Below are 12,641 nucleotides of genomic sequence, written 5' to 3'. Positions count from 1 at the left end.
AATTTTCGTCGCGCAGGTTGTGTGGTCCGTTAACACCGCATTGTCTCCCATACGAAATATTTCATCACAGCGTGGCCCATCATAACGTTCTGTTCTTTTGTCTGGGGAGCATGCATGTTGAAGTATAAAAGTAAGTGTAGTAATGCCTTTGATTTCCAGAAATGAAGCTACACAGTATGGCATTTTTACGATCCACCATATTTTTTAGTAACGTTCACTAATCGCCCAAATGTGTACACCGTATCCGATACAGCTTCTTCGTATTTCTCTTCTACTAAACTATGGGCCTGATAATATGGGGGAGGACGCCATACCATGAAATTTTCAAAAACAGGCTGCGCGAGTAAACAGGATTTAGTATCGCATTTCCATATCAATACTATCATTTTCATCCCCTGATGTGGACGAATACACACAAGATATATATATATGCTTGTTTTTTGATTTTCTATTCAGCTCTCTCTATAGACCTAAGGATAGGATCTCTATTTTAATTATGCGAAATTACTTGAAAGCACAAGGTCTTGACAGAAAGAGATAACATGTGTGAGTCTACATTTATCTTCAAATACTGATGATTACTGGCTATTTTTTCACCTAAAAACTGAAGATATTGACCTTAAAAAACTTGGTTTTAATCAAATTTTAACCTCGTGTATGAAAATTATTTGTTTTCCCTCATAATATTAGAATTGTACTGTACCGTACTACTTATCTTCATTTCTGGTTGGACTTGTCTGTCCTTACAAAGTAGTTTGGTATGAAAACTCTTTTTTTAACTTGAAAATCGGCAAATTTTTATGTGAAAGAACTTTATTTTAACGAAGTCCGGACCTATCAAGAATTCCGGTTGTGACATCACGCATTAAGGTGGAAATAATTGAAATTTTGTTGTTGTTCAACGAAAGATACTTTCGTACATTCTCGGGTTGAAAGTGTCTGTCCTTACTACTAAGTAGCTTGCCAAGAATGGAGAAAGAATGTTCAGCAGCAATGGTTGTTGGCTGGCAACACTGAAGTTGTGCGTACACTGCTGGTGACAAACAGTGTTGCTTCATTCTGGCAATGGTGTCTACATCACAATATTTCATCATGCACTTCTTAATATAAGAACCAGTGCCCACGCATTCTTGCTTCGGTTAGGATATTGCGGTACATTGAGCATAATACCATGTCAACCTTTTTGTTTCATTTGACCGCGAATTAATCACAATGAGCAGACAATGGACCGTCTACAACGGTAGGCCTATAAAGCACCGTAGGCTACAAGCTAAGTAAGATGTCAAATGATAAGTTCACCGACAATGCAGAATCTACGACGCAAACGAAATGCAGGTTGCAAAAATATTTTGACTTTTTGAGCAATTTTGACATTTTTTGACCTAACACTACAATTTTGACACAATTTTGGCTTTTGTGGACGTGTAAGAAAAAAATCACCCTAGTTATAACCAGTTCCGAGAATTATCTCGCAGGCCGCTCAAAACCTTCTTGTAGGCCACATTTGACCCGCGGGCCCCGAGTTGGCCGTCCCTGATATAGAGACTACATTCTCTGGAGGTACGCAACTCCCGCAAAACCCGTCGTTACGCTCGGGCAAGCAGTCTCTCGTATCGCTGGCAATCTAAAGGCAGCATAATTGGTGGTGCTATAGCTGGAGACCCAATCGCTTAAATTTAATCTAATTGGTCTTAATCGAAACCGAGTGTCACACTGATTCCGACGATACAAATTGAAGTCTGGTCAGAACAATGGAACCAAGGCAAAACAGCCCTCAAAGTATGAAATTTGGCATTTTTCTGAACGATTGCTTGATGAAATTGGTCATTGTTATGTTCATTGCGTTGCGTCGGTGCCATTGTTCGAGGGCCTGCAGAGGAGAATTGTTTTGCGTAAGCGACTGTAGGATTTCTGGCAATCCAAAAGTTATCTTCCAGAGCGTAGCGTATGTGTCCACAGTGAGCGAGCCTGCGTAAACTAGGCTCAATTTAAAAGATCATGTTTGAAACATGGCCCATGTTTTAAGCATGTTTTTTTGTTGTTGACAGTCGATACGTCACGAATCTTTAATTGTGACGTCATTGTCGATTGACTTTGACAATTGAAAATGTAGGGTCAATATATGGCCCCTTTTAAAAAAAGTCTTACGATCAATGTCTTAAACGGACCAAAACTGTCTTTGCATTTGTTTTAAATGTGACCCTACATATAACACTAAATTCCAACAAGCCACCCATGAAATAAAATGTAACATATGTCGACATAGGCGCTGGCGCCACCTCGTAACCATATTTACGAGGTGGCGGCCACCTCGTACGAAATGCTCAAATGCCCAAGTGATTTGTGACCAGTAATTAGTAATCAGGCGAATCGACGCGACATCGTTGGAGCGACATCTTCGTTTTCAATACGCGCGTGTGCCAGGCGCGTAGCCACGGGGGTTTCGGGTTTCGAATCCCCCTGTTTGAAACGCGAAACCCCGTCAGTTTGAAAGGACCCTTCTAACTCTAATATTCAGTTGCAATTCAATAATTTTGTAATCCGTGTTCGCTCGGCCGATTTGCGAGAAGCAGGTCGTCAATTAGCGCGCGTGTGATGATATCCCGCTGAGATGATCGCGAAATTAGGTCAGTCATTCCCGTGCGCGTGGCAATCGTCGCTAGCCTGATTTATCGCATCTCGAACAAGCCTGATTCCGCAGGCTTGAACAATCGCATTTGCAATAGGCCCAGCTCACACGATATCGTCGCTTGACAGCACAGTGAACAATCGCATCTTCATTGGCGACTTCTGACTGTTGTGCACGATATCATCGCTGGCCTACACGATAGCATCTCTAATAGGCCTGGTGCGAAAAATATCATTGCTGGCCTAACCATTGCATCTCGGGCTCGTATCGCGCGCTGGTCGAAGACAATGCGGTCGAGTTTACACTGATTGTCATCAGACATGGGGTAATCGCGATTAGTAATCGTAATCGATTACGACGATTACAGCATTTTCAAGTAATCGTAATCGCAATCGATTACATTCGAAAAAATCCTGAAGTAATCGTAATCGACTACTTCCCATATCTAATCGATTTCTTTGTGAAAGAACGAATACTTTTTACAAGGACTATGACAGTGGTTCTCAACCTTTTTGTCTTCGCGGACCCCTTTCGGAACGTCATGGACCCCGCGGACCCCCACCAAGTTTTACTTCAAATCGTGCAATCGTCATCTCTGATTTGTGCAATAGGCCTAAACAAGCAGGAATGGGCTACTTGATATGATACTGCAAACTACCTACTAAAAGACGGACCTACGGGGCTCGTTCACTTTCGGACCAAAAACACATTTTCTCCGTAAGGCTGTAGTCAGTTTGGTCCGAAAGTGAACGAGCCCCGTCATGGTCCGGTTTCGTCAAATTCCGATTTGATTATTAGGCTTCAAGTACTTCGGATATGCGACTATCTTACCCGTCAATCTATTCGATACACAGTGACGTAGGTCTGTTTCATAACTGAAAGTAATTGAACTACTGTGGTGCAATTACCTGAAAGTTGGGATGTAGATGAAGCCAAACGAGCAAGTCTAGTATAGCTAGCATCGGATTATCTATCGATCATTCGTGTTATTTGAATATGTGAGTGGCGGTAATAAACTTCAATATTGCTTTCAGATCTACATTGATCGCAGTGGAATTTATAACTCCAACACTTTTCGTGTGCTGTGCACCTTATCGAGAGTTAACGGCGCAGGAATGATTGCTAAATGTAGATCTGCTTCCCATCTGTCTCTGTCTCTAAAATTGACCAATCCTTATTTATGCCGGCAAGAGTAGTTTCTATAAAATCTTAAAATTGTTGTTTAATATATAGGCTACCGCTAATTGTCCGTGTAATATATAATTTGATTTTCTGTCGTGTCTTTATTATGATTACCGGTACAGCTGATTTGCCTAGCGTTCCGTTTTATTATTGCATTGTTACGCCACACTTTGCCAATTTAGCCTTCGTTTGGATCTCTTTCCATAATCTAACCATGCTGCATATTGTGCCGAATAGGCACACGAAAAGTCTTCGAGTTACTAAATTCTACTGCAATGAATCTATTCTGAAAGCAATATTAGTATTTTGTCGACTATCTGTACTTCTACTGCAAATCGTGTTAATATTGACGGATTTTGCCCAACGTTAGGACATTTTCTAAAGCGACCTTATGATTAAAATTTCATAAAGATCGATTGATTCATTCGTTTCAAAATCATTGGTGTATGACTGATTTTCCAATACGAGAGAAGGGGTGGGGTGCAGTGTAGTCTATCCCCTTACGCATAGCTGGACAATGCAAAATCATCAGATTATATATAATATAATAATTCTAATTTTTTACAAATACAGTCTTCAATTTTAAAAGTTCAATTTCTCGGCTTTTCAGTTTGCGCAAATATGGTTCAGCTGCGGAGAGAAATTATTGTATCAAAAGACCTTCAATCTCGATCAAACTTGCCTCCAAACCAGACGTAGGCGTGTTCTACGTGGTAGAATCATAGAATTCGTAGTAAGACTGTTAATTTGCCAGTTAATAGTTTTCTTTTTATGAAATCTGATGGTCCTATGGACATTTCATGAAGCATTATTTGGAGTGTACAAGAACTCCTTGAAGAAACAGGCTTTCCGGCGTACCAGCCAAGAATACCAGACAAGAATTCCCTCATTTTTGTCCAATGAATTATTCTGAGAAACCAAAATTGACGTATCATAGAAAGAATAGTACATTGAAGTCATACACGAAATTGTGAGAAGAAGATTGTCACTAGTAGGTTGACTTGTGACGCTCGTTACCACGCAAAAGAACTTTTCAGTAACTCAGTGAGTGAATCCGAGCGCTGTGTAAGGTATCGGGCAAGATTATGATAAACGCTCTAAGCACATCCGAGATCTCACCCCTTAGAGACGTTGCAAATGCATGATATTCATTGTCGCCCTTTACCAAGTTGCCCGAAATGGCGAGGAAGTTGCCTTAGAGCTAGAAGCGCATGTGATATACAGCGCAGAGTATGCATGTCAATCGGGCAACATCTCGAGAAAGTGACCGGGCAACATTCGGCCAAATGATTGATTACTGTAGGCATAGTGATAAATAGTCACAAAATGACTTTTCTTGAAAATAAGATCATACTATGCATGTAGAGCTCGGGTTGACTTCTATTATTTCAAATCGAATTCTGCAACTGCATTTCTTGAAATATATGTGGTCGTGTCTTGAAAATTTGCGCCTTCGATTTGATAGGAACGAGTGCCGAAAATCCATTTGCACAAATATATGTGTTGGCGAATGTAATAATAGCACATAACGCTTCCGACGACGCATATGGGTATAATCGCAACAAATATGGCACCAAAATTGACAAACGCATTTTTTAATGAATATATACCGTTAAGCCTGGTCTTGTCTATCCAGCATTCTTTCTTGAAGTTATCATGGAAAAAAGGCTATGTATATCACAAGAGAGAAACGATTTTTGTAAACATTTCGAAGTCGCCGTGATTGACCTTACTGTTCTAACTTTTTTTCCACAATTCCCAACAAAACATTTCTAAACAGCAAAATGTTTGTATCAGTAGGCTATTGACAATTAAAATGAGTCTGCACAGTGTAGGATATTTCATCTCAGATGGCCATTCTGTTAATGTAATCTCTGTAGTTTTACTAGCAATGAAGCGAAACTGCCTCGTGATTTTGTGAATTTAAAACAAAATTAGTTTATCAATTATTTTGAGGCTTCGCGGACCCCCTGAAAATGCTTCGCGGACCCCCAGGGGTCCGCGGACCCCCGGTTGAGAACCGCTGGACTATGACATAAACTGAACATTCGTGAACAAGGAAGATGCATTTACCAGGTTCATAATAACACAAACGTCTGATTTTTAAATGCCATTGCTCATTATTACGTCAGAAGTAGCCTATTAGCTTTGCTAGTCATTGCGTAAGAAGTATCCACAGTAAATAGATATTCGATGTACGTCACGTACATTCGTGTGATTGTAAGAACACCCGCCGTGCTGTATATCAGGTCATCAACCCGTTCCACACGTCAGTACCCCGGAGCAGGATAATTAATCACCACTCTACCAAGTAACTTGTGTATTGATGTTTAGTTAGGCAAACGCAGTTTGACCGCTGGTGCTTGGCGAGCAGTAGGCCTAAGTAGTACGTACGTACACCGGACAGATTTGAAATTTTGTACTAGTCAAATATAACATTACGGTTTCCACAACGAAGCAATACAAATCAACAGTTGCTGATACATATCACAACCGAGCTGTTTTTGCCGTTTCTAGTAGCGGCAGCTTGCAGTACATTTTCTGTATTAAGCTGAATGCAGAATTTTATGTTCTCTTCATCTTATTCTCATATGACTCTACTTGAAACATGCCCTAATCGATATTTGATAATTCTTTACTCAACATTGGGACTTGCCGCCATAGCCATGGGCTTATATATCATGTTAGCGTGGGTTGTAGCTAGAATCAGGACCAAAACAGCTATTCGTCCCCCAGTCCGAACGTTAGTCTTTGGCCCCCATAGGGTGATAATTTCAAGTTGATGACTGAATTTCGTCAATAACATTGGTAATCGCATTACATTATTATTAATTTTCATTCCTCTCTCTCTCTCTCTCTCTGCCCCCGATGGTCAGATTTACCTGAGCTGGGGGCACGTAATTCATAATTATAACGTCTGTTATCTTGTTATAATTACTTTAGTGTATGTTGTTAATTCGTGATTTCCGGTATGTTATATAATCAAAATATATTGTTGTATCCCTATCGTAGCAGACTGAAAGAAAAACTTTTGTGAGACGCACACACAAATTGTCATGTCTTTAATGCTCTGTGGGTGTCCGGGTGGCATTTGCATTGTGGGCTCGGATTGGATGGACTGGACTATTAGTCACGCCCACCCAGCGCGGTCAAGGTCTTTCTTTAGTAGAACGCTTCGTGAAGTCGCGTGTTGGTCGAAATTGCATATGTCTTTTGGTGTGTTGTGGCACGGTATTGACTGGAACCTAAATGCCTATTGCTATAAATTAGAGTTGCATTTAAAACAAAAATAAATTTAAAGCGAGCGTGTTTACAACATGCACTTGTTTAAAGCATGTGTTTAATTTTTTTTTCAAGCCTTGACGTCACCAATGTGGATTGACATTGACAATTGAAAATATAAGGTAAATGTAGCTCCTTTGACGAAATATCTGTACTATAACTGTTGAACCGACTATTTTGAGGGGTTCCAACCATCTGATATCAATGTACGTCGGCCAAATCGGGTGGTAATTATGGAAAGCATATACACAATTATTGCATAATTTTACAACTTAGCCTATGTTTAAAACACTGTTTGTTTTAAATGCATGCCTACTATAAATTATGCACGCTTTTTTGTTGAGGGGGAGACGTATGCATTCTAAAATCAAGCTTATCTAGAGAGAATTTTCAAGTTAATTAAATCTTTCGAGAATACTCTATAATTTTTGTTGGTTTACGAAATACTCTTGAGTCCCCTCCGAGCTCGCTTCCCACCCTATTGGGAAATTTGGGGTGCGGCAGTCATGGACCTGGCAAGAATGCAATTGGTTGGGTGCGATAAATCGTCCTCTATAAAAATGGGCAATGGGTACATTATGACGTAACAAGCAAATGACGCATCTGTTTTAAAGGAAGTTTGTTATCTCATTAGGCCCTTTCAGCGCAATCCATGTATTATCTTTCAATATCACTTCTAAAATGCAAAATAAATGTAATCGTGATGTCTGTTGTCATATTGATTAAAGAGCGACATCGCCAAACTAAATAACACCGAATCGCTGAAAACAGACTGTAACGTGCGTAATTGATTTCCGCTAATACTTAACCGTAACGATCAGAAGATGTGTATCATGGCATGACTTCTAAAGGATGTAGAACGTCTGAACCATCTGAAATCGGTGCCATCAGGTTCGAACATTTTGACATGGGAAAACTGTCGCCGAGGATGCGTAATACGCGCTCGTATTTAATTGTTCACCAGAGATCAGGGACTCGCTAATTGACAGCATACGCCTAAAATCGTCAACATGAAGAGTTTATATGATCGTCATTTACACTTGTACTTAACCCGAATTGAATTGATGCGATATTGGTAAATTTGAAAAATAGCCATATCCCGCTCATTTTCCTACTGGCTACGCGCCTAGCTTATGCTGAGAAGTACCATCATAGATCTCCTCTTCCGACCACGCGCTGAAATAGACATTCTGCTTTTATAAAATCGCCAAACTAAATAACACCGAATCGCTGAAAACAGACTGTAACGTGCGTAATTGATTTCCGCTAATACTTAACCGTAACGATCAGAAGATGTGTATCATGGCATGACTTCTAAAGGATGTAGAACGTCTGAACCATCTGAAATCGGTGCCATCAGGTTCGAACATTTTGATATGGGAAAACTGTCGCCGAGGATGCGTAATACGCGCTTGTAGCTGCACATAATACACCTACAGACTATATCCAAGCGATCGCGACTCGTAAATGTATTACGCTTATTCCTGACGCGTTACCGTTCGAATATTAACATTCTGATACATTCGTACCGCTCTGACTTGCACGCTCAAAAGGTGCCAGTCAGAGAGCATGTTCATATTATTGTTGTTGTGATTACAGACTCAACTCGTCCTGGCGAAATTTCGGCGAAATCTCTGTGATCACGTGAAACACTATTACTGCGAACTCGGAATATTAACCCTCAACTCGCCGCTGGGCAATATTCCACTATTCAATAATCGAAATGTTAGGTTATTCTAAACAAATATAATATCTCTAATACCTATACATCTTCTATTCACAGTAAGACCGGCTAACGAGAATCAACTTGACACATTAGTGCCATTTTCACTGTCGCAATATTCCGCTTTTCGGACATATGGCCGCCAAACTTTAAAAGAAAAATCTACATTCAGAGTGATTATTGGCCTTTTTGTTTTCAATACGACTACCAACCTTAGATAATATTGCGCTATCAGACATATACCCGCCATTCCAAATGTGCGACATATTCCAATGTATGCCCTATTCAAAGCTGAATTCAAGGGTCTTTCGCCAACATATTTCATACAATTAGCGTATTATCGGAAAGGTCTTTCACAGTACTTTAATAAAAATCTAAATTAGGAGTGATTATCGGCCTTGTTTGTTTTTAATACCACTACCAACCTCAGGTAAAATTGGGTATCGGACAAATGCCCGCCATTCCAATTGTGCGACAGATTCCAAAGCATACAAATTCCAAGGTAAATTCAAGAGTGTTTTGCCAATATATTTCACACAATCAACGTATTGCCGGAAAGGTCTTTCAAAGTATTTTAAGAAAAATCTAAATTAGGAGTGATTATCGGCCTTGTTTGTTTTTAATACCACTAACAACCTCAGGCAAAATTGGGTATCGAACATATGCCCGCCATTCCAAATGTGCGACATATTCCAAAGTATGCCCAATTCAAAGCTGAATTCAAGGGTCTTTCGCCAATATATTTCACACAATCAACGTATTGCCGGAAAGGTCTTTCAAAGTACGTTAAGAAAAATCTAAATTAGAAGTGATTATCGGCCTTGTTTGTTTTCAATACCACTAACAACCTCAGGCAAAATTGGGTATCGGACATATGCCCGCCATTCCAAATGTGCGACATATTCCAAAGTATGCCCAATTCAAAGCTGAATTCAGGGGTCTTTCGCCAATATATTTCATACAATCAGCGTATTATCGGAAAGGTATTTCACAGTACTTTAAGAAAAATCTAAATTAGGAGTGATTATCGGCCTTGTTTGTTTTTAATACCACTGCCAACCTCAGGTAAAATTGGGTATCGGACAAATGCCCGCCATTCCAATTGTGCGACAGATTCCAAAGCATTCAAATTCCAAGGTAAATTCAAGAGTGTTTCGCCAATATATTTCACACAATCAACGTATTGCCGGAAAGGTCTTTCAAAGTATTTTAAGAAAAATCTAAATTAAGAGTGATTATCGGCCTTGTTTGTTTTTAATACCACTAACAACCTCAGGCAAAATTGGGTATCGGACATATGCCCGCCATTCCAAATGTGCAACATATTCCAAAGTATGCCCAATTCAAAGCTGAATTCATGGGTCTTTCGCCAATATATTTCATACAATCAGCGTATTATCGGAAAGGTATTTCACAGTACTTTAAGAAAAATCTAAATTCGGAGTGATTATCGGCCTTGTTTGTTTTTAATACCACTGCCAACCTCAGGTAAAATTGGGTATCGGACAAATGCCCGCCATTCCAATTGTGCGACAGATTCCAAAGCATACAAATTCCAAGGTAAATTCAAGAGTGTTTCGCCAATATATTTCACACAATCAACGCATTGCCGGAAAGGTCTTTCAAAGTATTTTAAGAAAAATCTAAATTAGGAGTGATTATCGGCCTTGTTTGTTTTTAATACCACTAACAACCTCAGGCAAAATTGCGTATCGGACATATGCCCGCCATTCCAAATGTGCGACAGATTCCAAAGCATACAAATTCCAAGCTGAATTCAAGAGTGTTTCGCCGATATATTTCACACAATCAGGGTATTATCGGAAAGGTCTTTCAAAGTACGTTAAGAAAAATCTAAATTCGGAGTGATTATCGGTCTTGTTTGTTTTTAATACCACTACCAACCTCAGGTAAAATTGCGTATCGGACATATGCCCGCCATTCCAAATGTGTGACAGATTCCAAAGCATACAAATTCAAAGCTGAATTCAAGGGTCTTTCGCCAATATATTTCACACAGTCAACGTATTGCCGGAAAGGTATTTCACAGTACTTTAAGAAAAATCTAAATTCGGAGTGATTATCGGCCTTGTTTGTTTTTAATACCACTGCCAACCTCAGGTAAAATTGGGTATCGGACAAATGCCCGCCATTCCAATTGTAGTGCGACAGATTCCAAAGCATACAAATTCCAAGGTAAATTCAAGAGTGTTTCGCCAATATATTTCACACAATCAACGTATTGCCGGAAAGGTCTTTCAAAGTATTTTAAGAAAAATCTAAATTAGGAGTGATTATCGGCCTTGTTTGTTTTTAATACCACTGCCAACCTCAGGTAAAATTGGGTATCGGACAAATGCCCGCCATTCCAATTGTGCGACAGATTCCAAAGCATACAAATTCCAAGGTAAATTCAAGAGTGTTTCGCCAATATATTTCACACAATCAACGTATTGCCGGAAAGGTCTTTCAAAGTATTTTAAGAAAAATCTAAATTAGGAGTGATTATCGGCCTTGTTTGTTTTTAATACCACTAACAATCTCAGGCAAAATTGCGTATCGGACATATGCCCGCCATTCCAAATGTGCGACAGATTCCAAAGCATATTCTAACAGAAACCGAAAGCTGTTTTGAACATCGGATGTCAATTTGGGAGTTCGCAACATTATATAAATGTTGAACATAATCTCGTCCATTTTTGATAACAATTCTTGCGAGAGTAAAAGACCGATCCGAAACAATGCAGCGGAAACAAATTCCTTTTTGTAGTGCTTGCGACACAAGATCGATGCGGCTTTCATGCTGTGGCTGTAGCAATTTATTACGAATGTATTTTCCAAATCATTTTGCGCAGCATTACCCGTTACAATGCGATAACATCGATAGTAATATTGAATTCTATTCTCCCTTGTGAACGCATCCAACACTGCATTCCAGACCGCTTTACTGCCGTCTATTACGATGATTAGCGGTTTAACGGTACGCTTTCCACCAGATGAATCTCGTATAAAGTTTCGTAGAAAGTTTCCTATTGTTATGCTGTCATGCTTATTGGACAGGAAGCTCGCAGCTGGTATTCCGGGCCGACCCGCCATTGGATTTCGCATAAAAAGTACGTAGATTTGAAAATTTTCAAACCCTTTCTTGTTGCGCATAACGCCTCCGCTGGCATCCAAGAAAAGGAAATCTATGCGACACAGCATTTGATAAAGAGACACCTGTGCGTCATTATACATACTAACGCTTGGGGGATGCGCGGACCATGCACGTAGAAAATTAGTATCTTTTTCCTTCGTGAAGACTTCCATAATCTTCTCCATTGCGAGTAGCCAATTTTTGGAATATTTCGTTGCTGGACAGCCATCTCCTTTGACGTTTTGCAATACTTTAATTGAGGGTACAAATGTATGTGACCCTAAAAGACGTTCATTGTCTGATAATTGGTCATATAATTTCCGATGCACTTGAGTCGGGGTTTTGTAATTAAGTTCCTCTTTCAAATGATGCCTCTGCTCGCCTTGAACGCGCCTTGATTTGGTACATTCGTGACGATGATGCCTGCATCCATGTATATGAAAATCGATTTGAGCCGACGTCATCAAAGTGTACAAATTAGCTTCGACCATGACCGCACATTCGCAGCATGTAGCGTGACCGCAGTAAAGTGTGACTTTGCCTTCATAATATCTTCCAGAGTCTGCTGTAATCTCGGTTACTTTGTCCGGAGCCCGTATATAATTACACTTTATCATTGGTACACATGAATCGTATACTTTTAGAAGCGCCTGTAAAACTATCGCTGCGTATGGGGAATCACTGGCGAA

The sequence above is a fragment of the Botryllus schlosseri genome, chromosome 8 (assembly GCF_051294905.1).
Source record: "Botryllus schlosseri isolate E-star chromosome 8, Bs_hap1, whole genome shotgun sequence".
NCBI classification, from domain to species: domain Eukaryota; kingdom Metazoa; phylum Chordata; class Ascidiacea; order Stolidobranchia; family Styelidae; genus Botryllus; species Botryllus schlosseri.
This window is presented reverse-complemented; position numbering follows the sequence as displayed.